This window comes from Elephantulus edwardii, unplaced genomic scaffold, assembly GCF_000299155.1.
Source record: "Elephantulus edwardii isolate Elephantulus edwardi_28Jun2011 unplaced genomic scaffold, EleEdw1.0 scaffold00297, whole genome shotgun sequence".
NCBI lineage: Eukaryota > Metazoa > Chordata > Mammalia > Macroscelidea > Macroscelididae > Elephantulus > Elephantulus edwardii.
In genome coordinates this window covers 2,795,589-2,801,421 of record NW_006400047.1, presented here as the reverse complement: position 1 = coordinate 2,801,421, position 5,833 = coordinate 2,795,589, and positions in this window count along the sequence as shown.

Sequence of the window (5,833 nt, the reverse complement as noted above, 5' to 3'; positions counted from 1 at the left end):
CAAACAAACAAAAACCAAAAAACAAAACATCATGTTGGGAAAGGTGGGAGGTCAGAGAAGGAGAAGAAAACCCTCAAGGAGATAGATTTATTGAATGACTACAACAATGGGCTGCATCAAGTAAGACATGGTGAAAATGATGCAGGACAGAGCAAGTTTCATATCTGTTATTGAAGAGGTCGTTGTGAGTTGTAGTCAATTTGACAGGACCTAACAGCATTATCGCTCCCTCCTTCATTTAGGAAGTAGATGGCCCATCTTGCTTCCTAGAAGTGTGTCTTAATCAGGGATCTCCACCAAAACCCACCCATGACGGGTAACCCTTTTGTAATTTGACATACCAGTGGCAAAGATTTCAGCATCACAGCAACCCCAAGTAACTGCAGTACAGCAAACTGAGAGACAAGTGCTACACCACTTAGAACAACATTCTTTCCAGACACAGCCAATTGACTTTCAAATACAAAGGCCTGCTTGCCAGATCCTGTTTGCCCAAACAGAGGCTAACCATTCAAGCTAATTGTAAAGGAGATCAGATACAGTTAATCACCTTACATTTGACTGCTAACACAATTAGAAATGTCCAAACAGTTTTCCCTGGCTCTCAAGTAAATCACAAACACTTACCCACCAGGATCCAACCTCGTTGGGCTAAAGGCTCATTCACAGGTAGGACTAGACTGACTTTTAAAATACAAAGGCCTACCCAGCAGATCCTGTTTGCCCACACAGAGGCTTCCCACCCAAGCTGATTGTAAACAAGATCAGATACAGTTAGTCAGCTTACACTTGATTTCTAACACAATTAGAAACATCCAAACCCTGGTTTTCTATCTCCTTACCTGTTCAATCTATATGCTGAGCAAATTATCCAAGAAGCTGGACTCTATGAAGAGGAATGTAGCATCAGGATTGGAGTGAGACTCATCAATAACCTGCATTATGCAGATAATACAACCTTACTTGTTGAAAGTGAGGAGGATTTGAAGCACTTGTTGCAGAAGATCAAGGAATGCAGCCTTCAGTATGGATTGCAGCTCAGTATCAAGAAAACAAAGATTCTTAGCACTGGACCAATAGGCGACATCATGATGGACGGACGGAGAGGAGATTGAAACTGTCAAAGCTTCATCTTGCTTGGATCCACAATTAACACCCTTGGTATGAGCAGTCAGGATATTAGGAGACTCACTGCACTGGGAAAGTCTGCACTTTGGGACCTTTCCAAATTATTGAGGAGTAGTGATGTCAGTTTGAGGACTAAGGTACATCTGATTCAGGCCATAGTCTTTTCAATTACTAGCTATGCATCTGAGACCTATACAATAAATAAGGATGACCAAAAAAGAATTGACATCTTTGAGCTCTGGTGTTGGAGAAGAGCAACGAACATCCTATGGATGGCAAAGAGAATTAATAGATATGTTTTGGAAAGGGTGCAGCTGGAGTGCTCTTTAGAGGCAAGTATGATGAGACTTTGCCTAAATTACTAAAATCACATGCTGCTAGGAGGTGCTATTCCTTGAAGAAAGACATGACATTGGGAAGGGTGGAGGGTCAGCAAAGGAGAAAAAGACCTTCAACCAGGTGGTTTGACACAGTGACTCCTGCAATGGGCTCTTGTGTGTCAGGAAGTGTCAGGATGATACAGGATAGGACAGAATTCAGATCTTTTGTTCATAGGGTCACTATGAGTTGTACTTGATGGCACCTAACAACAACAACAGCAGCATTATTAGAGCATACTATCTTTAAATGCTACTGTTAAAAATAAAATTCTAACAAAAAGATTACAAAGAAAAAGAAAAATTATATTCTAGAAATGAAGCCAAATGTTTTTTTAAAATGTTTCAAATTACACATATACCTATACTGTGTGTGCAAAGGTGCTACAGCTGAAAGTTATCAGCATGTTTCTTTATCTGTGGACTCAGAAATCAACACTAAAGCCTTTCGTCAGTCTTCACATGCTATCTACATGGGTTCACAAAATGAGAGTAACAGCTAGCATACATTAATTCAGGATTTCCCTAAAAAAGACCAAGGACAAGAAAAATGCTAATTTTAATTATAACTGCAACAAATATACCATCTGTCTTGTGCTGAATTGTCTAAATGAGCAAAACAAAAAAAATAAATGGGAGAATAAACAAAACTGAAAAAAAAAATCATTTCCCTTGAGTCAGAACCAACTCGCAACTGATCCTCCAGCAGATTTTCCAAAGCTGTATAAAGTGTGTAAGAGAGACTGTCCATCTTTCTCCCTCCCTTAAAGCCACGGGTGGGTTTGAACCACCAGACAGATATGGCCTTTGAGTTAACAGTCCAACTGCTTACACCAACAGACCTCCCCATAAATAAGAAATACAAATATTATGATGATGTTGTCGTTGTTGTTATGTGCCATCAAATCCCCTGTGACTCATAGTGACCCTATGTACAACAGCTCTGAACTCTGCCAAGTAAGAAGTACAATATCCCTGGGCATGGATCAAGAAGATTGTATAACAATGAAAGAATTTTTATTTTACTTTTCAAAGAGAAGAGCGAACTGGGGGGCGGTGGGGGCGAGGGAGGGGCGGGCAGGGAGAAAAGTGCAACAATGAATGAATGAATGAATGGAAACCCTAAGTCTCTGTAAATTTTCATTAAAAATGGTAATAATAATTTTAAGAAGAGGAAAAAAAGAAAAAAGATCATGCAGAAGGGCAAGGCGTGTGGGAAGGTGGGCCCATGACCACATCCCATCAGAAACTGGAGCAGCAGCTTGATTTTCTGAAGGACCTGGTGGCCTCCATGTCTGACATGTAGGGGGATGGTGAAGACGACCACATGGACAGAGACAAGGGTGACCACAGGAGCCAGAAACCAGGCAACACCAGCTGGGAAGAATGGTGGGTTGGGCAGCAAAGGTCGGACTCAGAGCAGGAGGATAATTCTAAGGAAATACATGTATATTGCCGGGGATGAGGAAATGTTGCAGCCCCCAGTCCAGGCTGGCTACCCCCTTGCCCACTTTCAGAGTCCCTGGATGCCCATCATGCCATTCCACCTCCTCGACTGTGCCTCTGCCCATCTGCCCATCTGCACCTGATTCTGAGTTGTTCTGGGGGAAAAAAGAGAAAAGAGACCTGTTTATAATTATTTTAAAAAGAGAGAGAAAGAAGAGAGAAAAATTAAAGGGAACATTGCTGCCTAAAAAAAAAATAGAAGCTAGAAAATGTTCATTAATCATTAAAGAGTAAATGGAACAAGAGGACAGAGCCTAAAGTATCTACACATCTAATGAAAGGGGCCCCAAATATGTAAATCTAACTTAGCAGAATTCAAAAGTGAAATAGATAATGCCATCAAAATAGCTGTTGTGTATCGAGTCAGAACTGACGAATAGATGACACTTCAGAGGAGTTTCAGAGGCAGTAAAGCACATGGGAGGAGACTGCCTATATTCCTGCCACGGAGTAGCTGGTGGATTTGAACTTTATGTCTTGGGGTTGGCAATGCAACTTCTTACTAGAAAGCTATCAGAGCAGGAACCTTTACTACACCATTTTCAATAAAGTACAGAACAACTAGAAAGTTACTACTAGATAAACACATAGAAGAACTAAACAATCAACTCACTTGCCCTCATAGACATGTAACATTCACTCAACAATAACATAATAAACACTTTTTTCCAACACACAGTAAAAATTCACAAAACAAACAAAATCAAATGACCAAATAAAATCAATAAACAGGTTGTACAATATTACTATCAATTCTCTTAAACCGCCATTTGATAATGTTAGACTATATTCTCTCCTTACTTAGTAACATGACTAGGTTCTAAAGTCCATTATGTCAAAATTAGTGTTATGTGAAAATAGAGCATGACTACATAACTACTTTCACTTTAATTGACTGCCAGTCTAGGCTCTACCTCTAATACTTTATCTATTTGCATTCCTCTACTGTTCACAGGGTTTTCTGATATCTGTTATTTCAGAAGAGGATGGCCAATCCTTCTTCCTAGTCTGTCTTAATCTTAGAGCTCCACTAAAACTTATCCACCATAATGACTCCTCTGGCATCTGAAACATCAATGGCACAGCTTTCAGCATCACAGCAACCGACAAGTACAGAAAACTGACAGACAAGCACCGAACTAATTTGAACACTGAAAAGTAAGCAAGAATACAAATATCCAAACTACAAAATAATTAGCAATGTGTAGATCAATTCCTCAACACACTGACAGATAAAAATCACAGTACAAAAGGCTCCATGTCCGAGTCCCAGCTCCCAGCTCTAAGCTCCTTAAAGGCAAAGATGATGACGCTTCGTCCCACATACTTTGGGCATGCTACTAGGAGAGGTTATTCTTTAGAGAGGGACATCATGCTTAGGAAGGTAGAGGGGCGGCAAAACAGAGGAAGACCCTAGACCAGGTGATGTGGCACTGGGCCTGACTAAGTCAGAGATTGTGAGAGTGGCATAGGATAGGACAGGATTCAGACCAATAGTTCTTAGGGTCACTATGAGTTGTACTTGACTCAATGGCACCTAACAACAACACATCTCCACACAATTGTCAAAGCACTTAGGTCACAGCTCAGCCAACCTGACATATCAAACTACACATGGCTTTACACCTTGGCATTTGTTATTGTCAGGTTGTTGTTGTTAATTAGAAAAGTAGTTGGATAGTAGATTTTTACTATTGTAAATGTGAAATGTTATCTTCATTAGCTGATATTTATTCACTAGCAAATAGCTGATAAATGAGGAAAGGATACATTCTCATTCACTTTTGGCTCATCAGGATGCTTTGAAATATATTAAATTTATAATTTACAAATTTTATCAACCTAGGAAACCTGTATTGGTTTCTCTTGGTGCAATTAAGAGAAATAAATTGATCAAATTCATGAAATATACTCCCACAAGTTTCCAGGTCCACAATAATGAACAAGCAGACCTGGTCCCTTCTCTCATGGTTTCACTAGATATCTACTTTCATGACAAAGTTTTTTGCATTCATGTGGTCTATAAATAATATAATTTAGTTCTTTTTTTAAACATTTTGTCTCTATGAGCTGAAATTCAGCATTAGTTTGTTTGCTTTAAATTTGAGTTGCCAAGCAAAGTCCTTCTTCCTTCACTATTATTTTTACACACACTTCGTTTTTAGATTAAGGTAATAATCAAGGCTACTATTAAAGGAAGAAAGGTGTTCTAGAATGAAGTTTCAGAGTGGTGCATAGAGAGTGCCTTGGAGGTAGTAGCATTTTGTTGTTGTCATTGTTGTTGAATATAGGGATGCATATAAGATTCCTATCAGGTTTTGCTGTTGTTGTTGCTGTTGTAAGGTGTCATCAAGTGGAGTACAACTATTTCCAACTCTATGAACAACTGAACCAAACACTATCCTATGCTGTGCCATCCTCACAATCTCTGATACACTCAATCCCACTGCCACAGTCACCATGTCAACCCACTTGGTTGAGGGTCTTTCACTGCCCCTCCAGCTTCCCAAGCATGATATCCCTCTTCAAGGAACAGACTCTTCTAGCAACATACCCAAAGTATGTGAGGTATTTCATCACCTTTGCCTCCAAGGAACACTCTGGCTATACCTTCTCCAAGATCCATCTGTTTGTTCTTTTGGCAATCCATGGTATCTTCAGTACTCTTCTCCAACACCATAGTTCAAAGGCATCAATTCTTCTGTCATCCTTATTCAAAGGGAAGATTAAAAATGTGTAGTAAGAACAGGTTACTAAGACATGGCAAGGTCTCTATGAGAGTCAGAAACTTGCTCATACTAAGTAAAGCATTAGTGCCACTG